This window comes from Chelon labrosus (genome assembly GCF_963514085.1).
Source record: "Chelon labrosus genome assembly, chromosome: 4".
Taxonomy (NCBI): Eukaryota; Metazoa; Chordata; class Actinopteri; order Mugiliformes; family Mugilidae; genus Chelon; species Chelon labrosus.
Genome location: NC_140340.1, coordinates 31,342,938 through 31,360,902, shown reverse-complemented (window position 1 = coordinate 31,360,902; position 17,965 = coordinate 31,342,938). Strand labels below are relative to the sequence as shown.

At 40.5% G+C, this 17,965-nt stretch overlaps 1 protein-coding gene across 5 annotated transcripts in view; it reads left to right on the top strand.

The window, feature by feature from the left end:
• Window positions 1-10,951: 10,951 nt before the first annotated feature.
• Window positions 10,952-17,965, top strand: part of sox13 (SRY-box transcription factor 13) — a 41,170-nt gene continuing 34,156 nt past the window's right edge. For all 5 annotated transcript variants that reach the window (XM_084543205.1, XM_084543203.1, XM_084543204.1 and 2 more), the window contains exon 1: window positions 10,952-11,227. The gene's annotated coding sequence lies outside the window, so the exon portion shown is untranslated. The remainder of the gene's footprint in view (window positions 11,228-17,965) is intronic.

Below are 17,965 nucleotides of genomic sequence, written 5' to 3'. Positions count from 1 at the left end.
TCCATCATCTTTTGGTGGAGGACAGTTATGCAAAATTAGCTACAGCTGGTGTAAACAAGATGTTACACTCATAGGAGAATCATAGCAATCCTGTGGCTTCACTGTGGAGAATGATCCACTCAGAGGTTGCGCTAGACTTTTTCATTGTCTGTCATTTTGACTGACAGGCTCATAAAAATCCCGTCATAATCTATTTTTACCCGTCACTTTAATTTTTTTAAATGATAATAATGACATATTCAATAACATTTAACTTTCATTAAATTCCAATTAACTTATATATACTTTTACTTTTTAAAGACTTTAAAAAAGAAAAAAAGTTTGGGCTGCTGACACGTCTTGTCCGTACTCGGACCGGGACTGCTAGCGTACAGCTCTTAGACGGTACCGTAGGGTTGAGTGCTTCGGTGGTATGCAAATTCCATTTTGGTAGCCGTTAGCCGTATAGACATAGACATATACATATATATATAGGCTACATATATATTGTACATATGTCTATGGTTAGCCGAGCTCTGACGTGTGCATCAGTGTAATCGGTGTACAAGGAAATCGTACACTGACAAAAATTCTGCGATGTTTGGAATGCAAACTACGATTACAGACAAGAGCCTATTAATAACCTCACTCGCCACCAAGTGGTCAGGGGTGTGAATTGCAATCTGTCAAAATGACCGATGGCCTTCAGATTTTTCCGTCAGTGTTTTAGATAAACGGTCAATGACAGAAAATATTCGGTTAACGCGACCCCTGGATCCACTGTAAATTCTACTTTTAGTGACTGGTGTTTGGGCTTGTCACCTTATTTTATTTTTATTAGTTTTTTATTTTGATTATACTAAGGAATCAGTTGTTCTATTGCCCATCTGATGTATTCACTTCCAGTGCAAGTCAACAGTCATTGGCATACATCTGACTGCAACAACGAGGTTAGGATGGCGGTGGATCTGTGACGCCTGCTACCAGGTGATCACACCGAGGCAGGAGAAGAACTCCTTTTAGAGTGAAACGCTCAGCATCAAACCCTGAGAAAAATTCTCGCCTCACCATGTTAATGCGAGGCAAATGTCCAAGTCAGTGTTTTTGCTTGGCACCCATCCAGAAGGTTAACCATTTATGTTTTATCTCCATTCAAATTCTATCAAAGAGCTTTTGATAAAAGTTGGACAGTAATACGTATTGTACTGATTAAAGTTATAACTGATTAAAGTTTACACTGCCTGGTTTAAATGGACGTTTTCATTGTTTTTTCTTTCTAGAATGGTAATCAAAACCAATCAGATCTAATAAGTTATTTACTGTAATTTAACAGGATGATTAGTAACTGGTAACCTATTACACGTCTTTCCAAACACTGACTGCTGGAAACAACAGAGTATTTAATAGTCCGTGCACATGACATGTTCAAGTAGAATTTGCCTGGAAGGAAAAAAACACACCACTCACTGTGTTGCTCCAGTCATAAAAGATCCATTTTCCAGTGTGGGAAACAAATCTTTAATAGATGTGGCCACCTCCACAGCACACATCACATCATGGTGCACAAACTGACAGCTTTGTTTCGGATTACAATCATTCACATGACGGCAATGTGCATGGAGTTAAAAGGAACGGTTTTGTTTATTTTATTGTCTTGCTGGACAGACTTACTGTACACCAGCCAGCCAACTTATCAACAAAAGTTCCATTTTGAACAGGAACTACTCGCGAAGGCATAACGGCAAAGCCACAGAAACACAGAAGAAACATGACTTTGCTTTACACCCTGTGCTCTGTGTCCTGATGTGAACAGATGGGTGGCACAAATGCAAATCCTGGCAATAATTGACATGAAAATTGCACTTCACGGCTTGATTGTTACTGGAACTGCACTTCTGCCCCCACACTGGCACAGTTAACTTCACCGTCTGACACCGAAAAGCTAAATAGGCACAAGTGAATAATAAACCTGGTTATGAATATGCCACTTTCCGTCATCTCACATCTTCCACGCACCGTGAGCCATGGTGAGAATGAGCCTGTAGAGTTTTGGTCCGACATGTGCATGTATCAGGTGTGAAACTATGTCATTCATCAGATCATTTGAATGCTTTTTAGCTTTCATAATAGTAAAAAATTTTTCTAATCTTTCGCAAAATGCCAGATCCTGATTATAACATAGAATTGAAGCTATTTTAAAATGTTGCTGTTATATCTACCAGCATGTGCAAGCCAGCTGGAGGCCCTCAATTAGTGCACAAACAAAATATGAAATGAAATTGTAATACATTGAAAATTAGGTTTACGTCTGAGAAGAGGAGGATGAAACATCTGAAAAATAACAGAAAAATGACGCACAGGTACACTACCCTGGCGTAGCCAAACTCAATTCTTATCCGAATATGAGTCTGGTAAGACTCTATTGGGCTTTCATTCTGTGCTTCAACTGATACAGAGAAAACAATCCGATTGGACAATCCTACAACCAGTCAGAACAACAAAGTACGTGAAGTTTAGTGATCAAGGCATTCTCAACAAGTGCTTTAAGTGCTGTTTATTGTTCATCTTTAAAAGTTATTTTACCGTCAGTATCTTTTACAACACACTCAATTAACAGAGAAGCCATTTCTTGAAAACAAATTCAACTCTGAAGTGCACAGTTGACGTGTCTGAGTATGTCTCTGTTACTCTTAAGCCCCCGCCCAAATGATTTGACTGGCTTGGCAGATCTTTGCCCCGAGCATAATCAGTTGTTCCCAGTTAGGTGGTTTCAAACTAGCTTTCTGCCACAAAACATTTGCAGGCGGGGAACTTGATCTTGGCTTCTAGGCTACAGGTGTACAGAAAAACAACAGACCAAAGCGAAATATTAAAGTATGCCAAACGCGGCCATGAAGGCAGGAGCAGCAGCAGACAAAACAGTACAGGTGATCTTCTCAGCAGCCTCTCTGCTGGCGTTTGCGGTCCATGACAATAGTGCTGACGTAACACACAGCGAGGCAGCTGGTCGAGATGCTCTCAACAATGCAGCTGTAAGAGTTGCTGAGGATCTTAGGCGACATGCCAAACTTCCCCAGCCTCCTCGGGAAGTACAGCCGTTGCTGAGCCCTCTAAACCAGCTGTGTGGTGTGGTGTGTGGTGTGTAGTGTCCAGGTGAAATCTTCAGTGATGTGGACCCCCAGGTACTTAAAGCTGCTCACCCTCTCCACTTCAAGCTCCCGGATAAACAGTGGCTTAATAATGAATTATGATCACCACTATATGTTGATGCTCTGTTTAGATATATAAATCTACTTTCAGAAACATTTTATGTGGCTTACGACGACTTAGTGTAGACATTTTCCAATGACTACATTTGTTGGTATAATGCTAAAATATGACTGACATATTGAAATTCCACAGGGTCAGATTTGTTTTGTTTTTAATTATCTGAAGTTAACTTCACCCCTTAAAAGGTAACAATGCACTTTACTCTGTAAAACCCAGTGAAAACTCCCAAATATGTGTCTCAAGATGCAGTTTTTGGGATAATTGTGACTATATAAACTCGGTTATTCCTGCACAACCAATGGATGAAATCTCTTGTGTTTTGAGGCTGCAGTAGTAGGGGCATTTTGCAACCCACCAGTAAATTCTGGTGTTTCAGTTTCTTATAACTTTTGCTGTTCAAACACTTATATAAGAAGAAATAATAATAAGAAGAATGAGAACAGAGACAACATAGTTCCAGTGGCTAAACAGCTTGGACCTTTAATAATGAGAAGAAAAACAATAGGGATCCAGCGGCTTCCCTGCTTGCTCCCTTAGTAATGAGAACAAAACAAAAGGGTTCCAGCAGCTTTGCTCCTTGGACCCCTAAATATGGTTAAGCTAGGAATTCCCCTGTAGATATCAGATACAACCCTTTAAACTGGCGAGAGCAGACTGATGTATAAATGACCAAAAGTGAAAGAACATACTTTACCTGAGTAAAAGTAGCAATACTAGCAACACCCTATTAGTACTGAGTTTTTCTTTCTGGGTTCTGCTCAAGGTTTCTTCCTGTTCAAAGAGAGTTCTTTTCTTGCCACCATCACCTCAGTGCTTGCTTTGAGGTTTCAGGCTGGGTTTTGGACCGGGCTTTGTAAAGCGTCTTGAGACAATTTGTGTTGTTATTGACACATTAGAACCTGATCGACCTGATCCAGTGGTGGATTAAAGGTCACAGTTGATGTCAAGACAGTCTGGCTGCAAACCTCCATTGCTGGAACACTTCAGGTGGAGGCCCCGCTCTCAACACTGTGAGGACAGAAAATACACTCCAAAACTACAGTATAAAATGCTATGGAAACGTAAAGGTCTGAGTTACTTTGAAAGGGAAACATTTTGATACCTTTCAGACTGAGTCATATAATCAAAACCAACATATCTTATAAGGTGTTTCTGGAATGTAGGTGGTATAAAACAGCTTTGAGCTTGATGCGTGCAGGGAGCAAAAGCTCGCCTGTGTGGTGCAATCCCACAAACAAGCGACTGTAGCACATATAGCTGAAAACTGAAAAAAGCTACAAGTACTAGCAAGATGCACTATGGGAGGAAGGGTTCTGCTGGATTCTGGCATTCATGTGGATGTTACTTTGACACGTACCACATACCTAAATATGTATGCAAACCACGTACACCAGGAAAATGCACCACACCAAGCTGCAAAAACTGTTCTGTATTCAGTGTTGCAAGGAAAGATTCAAACTTTAAGATTTGTAGAAGCAATGTAGACGTAACAGGTTTACCATTTATTGTTGGCTCACAATAGTTAATGACGTTTAATTCATTAGCCAATTTATCATATGGTTCAAAATGATTTTTTTTATGATGTTAAACTGTATACACTGTAATGAATAAGCACAAGCACACAAGATTTGTCGACCTTGTGATTGTTGATCGTGTGATTCATCAAGTCCAGTCCGGGTTAGAAGATTAGTCTGAAATTTAATGTGCTTTTCGAAAATTCCAATATCTTTTGACTTTGACTTAACTTGACATTAAAACATCTTTGAACTGACAAAATACATGTCGTCCGTGCATAAAGGACAAATCCTGTAGACAAAGCAAAGCCTATCAGTTCACATTTTGCCAGGAAAGAATTATCATAAAGACCTTTAAACACAACTAAAAATCTCTCAAGCTACTAAACCGCTAAACAACAACACTGTGACATTGAAATTTCAGTTGGAAGTTAAGCCTATGCATTTCAAAAACATCATAAAATAATATTAATCAAAACATTGTGTTGTCACTGTCAGGCTGCAGGTAGTCATTCAGAATAATTCAGTTCCCCTCCATTGTTCGCATGTGTCGTTAGACACAAAAGTGTCTGCTTTTAAGAATAGGTGACACAACCAAAAACTGATTCAGTTTGCAAAATAGTAAATGCCACTTGAAATGTTTTTGTGTTCTTAAACCATTAACTAAACAATACAACGGTGCCTGAAAAGCAAGAAAAAAAAAACTACAACAAAAAAATCCTCCCTGAACACAGCAAAAAGAAAACAAACCTCTTTTCACCGTGAAAGATTACACTTGTAATTGCGCAGTGGCGACACAAGAACTCGTGAGAACTGACTTATTATGATGGGCTGGGTTTTAAAATCTCACCACCTTGACCGTGACTTCTTAAACAGGTGAGAAAGTGGATGAAAATGTCCATGTCTTGCCTGATATAGGTTTGAAACTTTTGCATCAACTCCCCTTGCTCTGATTTCACTAGATTTTTTTTTTCTTTGAAGGCCTCCTCTAGTGCACCCCAGTGTCTCACAGCTGTATTTCCTACTCCCTCTTTTTTTTGACATGCTACAGTTTGTCTCTATTCATCATCCGTATTGTGAGAAACAAAAGGCTGAAGAAAAAGAATCTTCACTTTGATTTGTGAACGTGAGTATGGAATCCAGACAATTATTCATTCCTGTTAGGCTGTCTTCACTTGTCAGATATGTTATGGAAAGAATGTTGGACATGAAAACTTAAGCTGATGGCAGGAAATCTTTAAATTGAATCACAAGAAGCATAAGGTGGCTGTAAAATTACAAAAAAAAAATGCAGATTAAAATGATCACAAGCCCAGTGAAATCATTGTGTATTTAGAGAATGGGATACAATGCTTTTCATATGCCTTGCAATTGTGGTCACCTGGAAAAAAAAAAAATCCCCTGTGTTATGGACATACAATTTCGCATAAACCTAAACGAAGGTGCTTATATTATTTTAAAGCTCGTCATCTGTGTGCAAGGTCTATGGACAGAGCAGGAACATGCAGGCAGGGTAGGCAGGTGAAACATTAATATGAAGCAGGTTGTGCAACACAAAAGCAAATCCAGTGCTGTGGTACATTGTGTAGGATAGGGCTATGATAAACTATTGTTTTTGAATTTGATTAATTCAAATTCAATACTCAACACTATCTATTTATCTGGCCTCTAGACACAGTTCTTATCAGAGTGTGGTAACACATTTCATTCACTCATTTCAAACAATACAGAGAAAACTCTCTGCACACAAACCAATCAGAGCCATTTTGTTGTAAACAAATTCAACGTCAACTCCAATGATGTGTGTGACTGTGTTGCTGTTGCCCTTCTGCCCGTCGTTACATAAAGCCCGCTCAAAGGATCTTATTGACCTGGCAGACCTTTTCCAGGACATAATCAGTTCCCAATAGAGTAACTCCAGACCAACTTTCCACAGTGTTGCCATGGCATATTGTTCAGGGAGTCTTTGCTGAGTTCTTGTCTGAAACACAACAGACTGCGATGCAACAACTTCTCCCAGACACTGACTGCCAAACCGCCAATCAGACAAAACTCACTGTAAATATCAACCCCATACTACATATACTATTGCTGTCGAAAGTGACCTTCCCAATATCATAGTCTTGAGGTCGTAAAATCTGGGAATGGAGTCGTGCTGCTGTGAAAGGGCATTTTCATTATTAAAAAGTGTTCTTTTATTAAGTCTCTGTTTAAATAATTCACATTTTGACGATCAGGTTTGAGCTTTTTCAAATTTCCAGCATAACCTATCACATCTTATAGTTTTTAATTTTTTAAGCGATTATTTATTTGTAAAGTTTTTTTTTCCACCACCACACTGTATATACAGAATGTCTTTATATTTCGCTATATATTTTTTGAAGTGTTGTTAATTTTTTTATATATTTTTCAAATTAGTATTTGTGTTTTTTTGGTAAATTCCCCCGTCGAAGTCGTTATTGTTATTGTATATATTTTTTGCCAAATTCCCGCGCTACTGGGACAAGGTGATTTCCCATACGTGGGATTAATAAACATGTCTTATGTCTTATGTCTTATAACTGGATGACTGTAAATATTGCGACGTATCCCATGTCTCAGTCGACTTATTTACGCAGTCACCCATCATGGCTACCTCTCTGAGCTACAGGTGTTACATTGAAGGTTTGCTGAATAAAATTAGCCTCCTGACTGATGCAGACAGGTCATTTTATCTGTAAGAAGAGGTCCAGTTAGTGCTTGAACATCCAGACTGTCAAGACTTGTAGCCGGGCCAACAGAGACATCATCTAGCTTCACAGAAAGCATTCCCATGTTCACACGTATGGAGGAACATCTGAGTGTGCGATAAAAAAGACACAGAAGATGAACTGAAGAGAAAAAAGGGAACATTAGTATGAAAGCAGAAGAAAGGAGACAAGTGGAAAGGGGGAAAGGGTAAAAGAAAAAAGGGGAGATGGAGAGAAAAAAGGAGAAGTATAGAAAAGGGGTTTTGTAATCTCAGTATGGTGGTGTTGTGCCGTCTCCATGGCGACAGGCACAAAGGCCCATGGTTGGCCATTGATGGCTAATTGTATTCTTCACAGCTCTTTTGTTAATTGTTGTCTGCCCAGCTCCCACTTCCTGCTGGGCCACGGCACAAAGCCACGAACAGGAGGGATTAGAAATGGCACATCAGCTTCCCCAATGCGCAGCCAAGCTCTCTCTACCTCGTTCTCTCCCTCTCTTTCATTCCTTTCTCCTCCTCTCTTTCTTTCTTTCTTTATGTATCTCTCCGTCCCCATAGAGCCGCGCCTCCTTTTATCTTCCCCTCACTCTGTGCACTCCCATGACCTTGCAGATACTTTCTTTCTTCCTTTATTTCTTGGAATTATGTATTCACTTGTTCAGTCTCATTTCCGTGATGCTTTGTTAATTATGTCGATGCAGATACAGTAAGTCAACCTCACTGTACAGCATGTCCACACTAAAGCAGAAAATATACATTGTTCATTTGTGCATCTTTCCCTCCCTTAATTTTTTTTGGATGTTCATTACCCCAAGATGTTTTCCACTAATGAAAACTGAGCTTTTAGGAAATGCTGATGGACGTTTAAAAACTTTTTGCAATAATGAACAATGGACAGTATTTAAAGTTTTCAGCAACATTAACAAACTGTTCAGACAAAAGTTATTGGCACCATCCATGTTCCCAAAAATGCACTTGATGCACATTTGATGGAGTGCCACAAAAATATATGGAAGCAATGGTAAAATTAATTAGTGAACTTATATGACCTGATTAGTTGTCTTCTAATGCACCACGGAAGTTTCTTCAGTGTGTATGTCAACCATCATTGTCATATAGTCATTGCTGCATGCATTGGAATCTTTTTCAGCCTTGTACAGACCTGGGATTAATGTGATCCAATCGCAAGTGACAATTTTAAAGTACAAGTGTGAACGCACTCGCACTGAGGACACGTTTGACATCACTTGGACTGCATTCAGAGGTGGTCTGGGCGCCTTTGCGACTGCATTCTTTCTGCACTGTGAACACACAACGCATCCTGGGTCACGTTAATGATATCCTACTCAACTAGTGTGCTACTGCATAAGCGGACTTTTGCATCATTCACTCAGAAATAAAGGCACAATCACTATTTTGAATGATTGTGCTCAGTGAGTGAGTGGGAAAGACTTTACAGCTTGTTCCAAAATTTGTATCATGTCCCCATATTGAGCTAACACAACAACCATCACTATTCGCGGTTGTGATCCAGCAGTAAATAGCAGTGCATCAGAGACAGCAGCTATTATAATATTCTACTGCACCCCAAATGTTCATTCATTCATTCATTCATTCATTACATAACATGAGCAGAGTTTTGTCTCATTTATTCAGAGAAATGCACTGCCTCCATCAAATCATTGCAAGAAAAAGCAAAGACAGATGGTTTTACATTGTACTGTAGACTCTACAGTGTACTTCAAACAATGGCAAGTGGAACTGAATTAATAAATGTGGCTCATCAGTTACCTTCACTGAAATCACTGTAACACAGAACATAGAGAAGAAGTAGAAGATATGTAGGAGACAGAATGATGGAGAACTTTCTGTGCTTGTCCAACCACAGAGACATGTGAACAAGAAGATGCATTTCAGATTAATCACAGCCGTGGTGGTCTGCATCACTGAGATGCATACTTACGTGGCGTGGTGGTTAGCACTGATGCTGCAGGTTCGAATCCAGGCCGACTGGTTCCTTTCTGTGTGGAGTTTGCATGTTCTCCCTGTGTCTGCATGGGTTCTCTCCAGGTTCTCCAGCTTCCTCCCACCGTCCAAAGACATGCTGGTTAGGTTCATTGGTGATTCTAAATTGGCCGTAGGTGTGAGTGTCTCTCTGTGTTAGCCCTGTGATAGACTGGAGACCTGTCCAGGGTGTACACCCGCCTCTCGCTCGATGACAGCTGGGATAGGCTCCAGCAGACCCCGCGACCCTTCACAAAAGATGAATGAAACAAACCTGGGTGAAACAACACATTTCTTGGCTTGTTTGTTTGTTTGTTTGTTGCAGTAATGTTTCTATGCACCGTTTTGACATTTCCTACAAACACTGTGAAAAAGAGAGGAAAAAGAGAGTGCCTGATTTTTCTGGCAAACTGTACATCTTCAGTAGTAACCTTATGGTGTCTGAGAAATTGTTTTCATTTTCTCATTTGTTTGTAAAATGCATTCTGCAGGAAAAGTAATTGTTACATGGATTAAATTCACTGGCAATATGTTGTGTGGAGTATAGGAAAGTATATCAAAAGGCAGTGTGAGTGTTGTGTGTGATACAAAAAAAGTATATTAAGATATATTTATATTATATGTATTTGATACTTAAATATAGGGTACAGGTATATCAATTTTATTTCACTTTGAAAAAAAAAAACCTCCTTACATTTGATAGTTAAGGAGCCTTGATGCAATGAATTAGACACTGCACATCCGCTGTGCACCTCAACAGCCAGAGCTGACAAGCACAAATATCTATGACAATCTTCATGTTAAGAACTACATGTTTTAAAAAGCACTTTTACATGGAACGTTATTTTTACAAGATAAATCTGAAAAGGGAAGGCTTCCTAAAGTACAATGTGAGGAATGAAAAAAGTCAGAATGCGTCTCTTCATTCAAAAGTATCTACAGTACAGATTCTAGCAGCTGGGGCACATGATAATGTTTGTGTATTCACTATTCTGGGATGTTTTAAAGTTTGAAAAACTGCTTATGAATAATAATGATCAGTTGTACCTCTTATAAACCTGTGTGTGACCTTGCTTGTGTTGGTAGCAGACTGATCAGTACAAACCCCTACTGTAAACAGATATTGGACTGGACATGGATCTGAGTGGAAGAGGGGCTGTCAACAGATGAGGACAAGCCTATCAATAGTCATCGATAGTCTGATCAATACCTATGTAAATATGACGAGTGAGGTAGCAACAAATTATTGACTCCGTCCCTCCCTTGATGCGCTCTTTGCTTTTCTTTATACTCTTTCTCTTTCTCTGTCTCTCTCTGTCTCTCCCTGTCCCCACCGCCACCACCTGGAAATCAGTCCCTCTCCCTTTAAGTGGGAGGTGAGCTCCAGGGCGCTGCGGACGGTGAGTGTTGGAAACCCAGACCAGTAGATAAAAAGTCACCGGGAGTGACTGACCGAGTGCGCTCTCTGTCTCCAAAAACACTTGCGCACCGCCGCAGCAGTATTCCTTCCCGCCGCGCCGTCATCTCAACTTCAACCACCGACAAGAGCAACCGGCTCACTCTGAAAGACTGGAGCAGAAGTCCGCGCACGTACCGAGCAGCCTCTCTGCCTCAAACCACTGTGCTTTGCATGCGGTGAGCAATTAAAGCGGGAGAGGAAGAGGAGGAGGACGGAAGTTTTTTTTTTTCTTCTTCTCTCTCTCTCGTGGAAAGCGCAGCCGCACCGGGACCGGTGAGTGGAGGCTTGGAAATCACTCTTAATGTAAATGCTAAGCTTTGTCGTTGAGGTGTTAATGTGCTCTGTACTAACTCTGAGGGAGTCGCGCAACATTTCCTTGAATGAAAACTTCCAAAGCTGTCTTGAATGTCAGGTGTGATGAATGCGATGGGGCAAATTTCAGTGTGGACCTCCAGCTTCTCTAAACCTTCCATTAATTCTGACTTAACACCAAGTTGTGTCCTCCACCTGCACTTCCAGCTACTTTTCCGCTCTCTTGTGACATCTTCATTTCCCCCCTCTGGATGTGGCAGAGTCGGGAGCTGTGCGCTCCGCTGTTCTGCTCTGCGACGCAATTATCTACCGGTGGGGAAAATGGTGAGGATGATGTCAGTGCTTTTGATAGATGCAAATGAGGGGATATCAGCAGGTTCACCGAGAATAGGTACAGGTGTCAACATTTTAGCAAGTGATTCAACACCCTTTTTTCCCCCTCCTCCCTCAGCTGATTCTCTAAAGTTTAGCTGTGAATGATTAGAGGTGATGGAAGTGGTCCTTGTGGTCATGTTTGTTTTAAAAATAGAAGAACATTTTGTCAGAGATGAGGCCAAAAGGGTCGCGGTACAGGACTGCATACAGCGTACAAAGAAAGAGGTCAGTAGTGTCTGGATTTCCAACTATAGCTTCTTTGAGAAGGTTCCTCAGTCTCCATGGTCAGAAAGAAGTACGGAGCGAAAGAGTTCACAGATCTGGGACCAGTTTGTAGGTGATGTCTCCATGTCAGCGCAGGGTGCAAAATATGTGAACGCTTGTGGGCATTCTGCCACAGCGGGGGTCAAACTGAGCTCTGAAGTTGTGGAGTTGTGTGGAAGGAGTGTGTGTTTGTATTTATGTGTGAATGCGTGTGCGGAGGGAGCGTGCACACTCGTCTTTACAGTGGCTGGCTGCATACAAAGCTGTCCATCAGTGGGGAGTCCCTGACCTTTCTTTCTGTCAGTCTCCTTTCTTTCCTCTTTCGCTCTTCAGTCCCATCTTCACACCTCCTGCTGCTGCCACCACTTCTTTTCTTTTCTTTTCTTTTCTTTTCTTTTCTTTTCTTTTCTCTTTTGGGATGCTTCCAAGGACAGTAATGCTGCATCTCCACATCCTGGAACTTGCACCCAAACACACATCCCATCATGCCGTGCGGTCTCTCCACGGCGTACAACACAGGACAGAGTAGTGCAGATGTATATAGTCTGTCAACACCACCAACCTTGGTCAGACACACACAGAAGGTAATCTCAAGGAGTGGTTTGGCATTTCACCCTTCACCTCTGCCCCCACCACACACACACACTCATCATTCCCGCCCTCTCTTCTGGAGCTTTGTCTTCCCAGGTGAATGGGTTCATGTCGGGGGAAAGGTGACCCGTGTGTTCACTTGTTCTCTGTCCCCCGTCAGTCTGCTGGAGATTCTCATTTCTGACTGGCAGGTGTTCCTTACAATCATGTACTGGCATACTTCCGGCTAATTACAACAGTTTTAAATCACAAAGAAGTTCTGTTGAACTCCAAACTAAACTAACAGGTACCATGGAGTGTTTTATTTTCTGTTATGGAACACTAATGGAGCACATGTGTACACGTGCATTGATTAGTAAACCAACTGATAAGGCTATCCATGGAAAATCAACAGTTTTAGTTATTCAAGCCATTATTAAAAAAACCCCACACAATCTGGTCTAGGGCTCTCATGTGAGAGTTTGTTACTTGGTCTTAGATAACTGTAAACGCAATATTCTGAAGTACCAGACAGTGGCACGTTGTCATCACCCTGCACTCTAGCTTGGATTGTGCTGTAGAGGGTGTTTCAGTGACCAGAATCAATGAGTCGTTATTTATCTAATTTGAGTTGGCTTTCCAGAATTTTTGCCTCTATCACTACATTGTCACTGAACTAACAATCTAAGAAGTCTTCCTCGAGGTTAATAATAACATTCAACAAACACCGAAAGACCCAGAACCTGTAAATTTTGATCTGCTTTACTGCTGCTTCTGAACGTATTTCTGTAATCCTCAAAGACCTTCTAACCTTCCTCTAAACATCTGGATGGAAAAGGATCCCATCTCATTTTTCAAGTTGCGTCTATTTTCCAGGCAGTAGGCAGCGATGACATATCTACTATTTAACACGTATGTAGGTGAATTTCTTATATTTTCCTACAATATAACATTATCCGCAGATATCGGCTCTTTTCACATTTTGATATTATCGGTGTGTGACCGATAAGAGCGATAAGAAACCGTGTCCGCGTCGCATCACACGTCCATTAGAGGGCGCTGACGTACACTGAAGTACACGGTAAAATGTCGCAATTTGAATGGATCTTAGTCGCGTCATCAAACAAATTTAGGAATCTTGACAGTCTATTTGTGTTACATGTTTTAAAATAACTGCATACAAGTATTGATATGAATATCAGCCTCAACAATGTGAGTGTAGTGCTTGACAAGTAAAAACTGGAACTGATCCAATACAAATCCTAAGCAGCCCTTCTATAATCCCCATAATGCACTCCATGACATTTCAATATAGAAAGTAACTACAAAATAGACTTCTTCTTCTTCTTCTTTTTTTAATACAATCAGATGTTGTCATTTCTTAGTTGTAGCAGATCAGTAGAGTTTTGTATTTGTTGCATTGTAGTCTAAGTAGCCTGCTCATGTGTGCGTGGACGGGAGTATGTGTGTGTACCATTTCCTATACATCGGACATCTCTATAAGGGCAGCAGAGCAGACAAAGGTTTTTTCCCCTCGCTCTCCTCCTGACCTCCTATATGCTCTGGACATTGTTCTCTGAATCCTATTGAACCAGGGGTCCAGAGAGAAACGCCACAATGGAGAATAATAGTGTGTCTGCACGTGTGTTTGTGCGTGTGAGTGTATTCCTCAGCCTGTAACGCAGTGTGAGGCCAAGCCAATCACGTAGAACAATGCTTGGTTCAGGGAAGCCTTGTGATCTCTTCAAAGAAAACCTTCTCGCTGCATTGTCTCCTCGGGAAGAATCACAAGTACTGTGAAAGACACACACAGCTGGTTGACTGAGTGATAAACAGGCCGACAGTCGACTGGTTTTGGCTGTCAGCCTGTCATCTGACATCTCTGATGGTTGTGTTTTCACCATGGAGCCTCAGAGCCATGCCTGTAAATATTGTATTTCATCATTGATCTTGGTCATTTTACTGTTTACACTGCTGATTTAACAGATGCTAAAAAGCGAATGTGGATTGTAATGTGATAAAATGATCGTATTGTGTTACTGCAGTATAAATATTGGTTGTTCAAATTAATCTAAAAAGTCTGATATTTGAAGACATCCAAGTTGATTCAATGATACAGACTAATTTAGTTACGGTTACATAACCATACTGTGAAAGAAAAAAAAAAAAGAAAAACGATGAACATAAGTAATAATAACAGTCATTATTATTCTAAAATATTGAGAGAAAAAAAGCGCAATAGTTGATAATAATCCTCTATAGGCCTTAATGCTTCTTCAAGTGTATTACTTATCTGGTCTTAACCAGATACTACTTACTACTACTTAAGATAATACTTGAGTTTATGACCAACAAATCAAATGCAGGACAATATAACTGCATATGAATCATATATAACTTTTATAGTTCAATATTGAAGACTGGAAGCTTAAAAATGAATATCGGGTTAAAAATTTCGACATTTTACGGTCTAAAAACCTACTTTTCGTGCCCTCTGGTGGCCAAAGTATGCAGTTATGACATTAGCCTGTCATTTTTGTACTTCATATTCTTGCTGGCCAACGTTACACCCATACGACCATGTATGAAATAAACTAATATCGGCTTGGCGCATCGATGGCTCCTATTCAAAGTATTCCCTTTCCTGTCAGTTGACTGGAAATAACCAGTGATAACCTGTCAGTGGTTCTTCTTCTGAGCTTAAAGAATGAGAAGACTCGTCAAAATGTAGGTTAGCAAAATTTTGTGTCCGCTTGTCTGTGTACTTTTTATGGACTTTAGTGTAGTTTCATTATAGTGCAGATTTAATGTAATTAAACTATGTCATGGCAGCTTGGCATTGCATGTGTTCATTGGATGCTTTTACTCTGACAGTTTACTGGCTAAACATTGAGGAAGTCCAGAAAAGAATCGGTGGTTGCAGCTTAATTTTAAATGAATGTGTGTTTACTGTTTAGGGCTTGTGTTCAGTTTGATCCAATGATTTTATTTAACATTTATCCCGTTAAATTCACGCGACTCTTCGGGCTTTCATCCGGACACCCTCACCAATGGTGGAGGTACTTCTCTTTTGTTCTGCACCGTAAAAAGTGGATGAAGCGAGATTATTCAGGTTAATTCTTCACTAAACCCCTGATAAAAGCGTGATATCGCAGCCTGCTTCTCTCCCTCACAATGTCCCCTTTTGCATTATCTAACAGTCTGCTCTCCTCATGCACATGAACTTGTAATGTTTAATGATTCTATACGTCAGTGCCATAAAGAGCAATTCTAGTACATTCAGAGTACACTGACAGAGAAGGGCTTTTGAAAGAACCACTGAGTTGAGAACTTATTGCAAGTGTCGAGACACACCTCGGAGTCACTGTTTTTTTTTTTTTTTTTATTGGTGAAAAAGAGCAGTAATTAGAAGCAGTTTGAATTCATGTCTTTGTGAAGGAAACGCAAAGGTGGAAAGGTTCGTTGATTGCCGTTGCTTCATCTTAACATCTATCATCATCCCTCACAGGACTTTTTAAAGACATTTTCCACCTGTTGCCTTGGTAAAAGAAGAAAAAAATATCTGTGCAGACCTCGGAGGAAACACACACGCAGTGGCTCATGCTGGGCGGGTGATAAAGTGCAGGTCTTACACAGTTGATGGGCCACTTTCAGAGACGCTCAGAGACAACAGCATCCGTACACACACACACAACCCTGTAAGCGTCTACCCACACCTTCAAGGTAAGATTCTTGACAACACAAACTTTTACGTTTTAACAAAACTCGGTGCAGGCAAGGTTAGGTATCTGGTATCTGCTTTTCATGTGTTTGTTTCTGAAGCTTTTAATTGTACTTTGAAAGCATCTGATGAGTTGTTGTGTGTGTGAAAGCAGTAATGTAGTACACACTTGTTTAGGTCTCTGTTGCAGAAAGGCTTAAGATTAAACAGGGTATTTAAATAAATAGACACAAGTGCATTGTGTCCTGCGCATACCGTCCATTTACATTCTGCCAGCTGTGCTTTGAATGTGCGCTCACTCGTCCGTGAATGCTGTCATAAGCTCATAATAATGAGCTAATAATGCAGCAGTAAAGCCTGCGCTTTCAGCCGCGGCAGGCTATTTATCAACAGCTGTAAATCAGTTTTGAATAAGAAAGAACGGAAGCATTCTTGAACGCTGCCCTGCTTTTCTCATGCTACTTTTGAACACTTTCTAATCCCCTGAAAAAAAAACTTTTCTCAACTTTTCCTATGTGTGTGCCCGCCTGCGCTGAATGCACGTGTGTTCATTCAGCACGCAATGTCAAAATACAAGCTCCTACAGGACCTAGGTGTGTTTGGCTAGATGTAGTGGCAAGGAGAAATCTTTTGTTGGGAAGTATGCAGTGAGTTTTAAGGACCTTAAATACTGGTTTCTTTTGTCTGCGTGTTCCCATAATGCTCGTCACATAACGGCCCTGTATTGTTTGACATGCAGGACATGAATGAGCAGGTTTGTGCTTCTTAATTTTAAGATACTGAAAGAAGACATCTAATGAGTGGATTTTGTACTGATTTGCTCTCATCACGGTAAAAGTTAAGTTAAGATGATGAGAGATGATTAATAGATCAGTAAATGGAGTTGATACACTGAGCTTACAGGGGGTTTGACATATTACACCTCAAAGACAAAAAGGTACTTTGTTTCAATACCCTTTACTACTTTCTTAGTGTTAACCAACAGATTTGCATTGCCATCAGAGGACACACGCGTGAACAAATGTTTTTTTTGTTCACCACAGCTGAAGGTATAATCGGCTTGTTGCCATCCTTTTCCCAACCCATTTGTTTATTTCTGCACAGATCGACAGAATTCACAAACCCGCTATTGATGCGATCCGGGTCCGCATGCACAAATAAAAACAGCAGTTTCCTGGTTCATTTACATGACTTTCCATTGGACTCACACAACACTGCCCTGTTGTCATGTCAAACTTAAATTTTACATTTTTTTTTATAAAACACAAAACTGTATACCTGTTTGTTGTGTGTGTGTGTGTGTTTGCATATGCGGCCATCGTGTCATTTGCAAATGAACCTGAGACCGTTTGTTTGTTCCACAGCGGGCCATTTGCATTTCCTTTCAAAATCTGGGAAATCTAAAGCAACAGTGGGCCATTATGTGCATGTTTTGTGTACAAGTTTGTTGCTTGTGTGACGTTTGTGGTGTGCATGTAGGACATACAGTGAAGGCCGGCTTTCCTCTACTCCTTTGAATGCTCTTTTCACTGTGAGTTATCACTGGTAGGTTTAGATGTTTGATATCCCTTTAGGCTCCAGTGAATAGAAATAATGGTCCCCAGTAACGTCTTGGGCTGTGATACCTCTTTAAGGTCAGCACGTATTATTTTAGTAAAGTAAAGCATGTTTGCCCAGTTTCCAATTAATAAAGTATTTCTGATTCTGATCTCTGAAGATGTAAAAGAAGCGTTTTCGAATTTTATTTCCCAGCTGTCTCGGCTGAACGT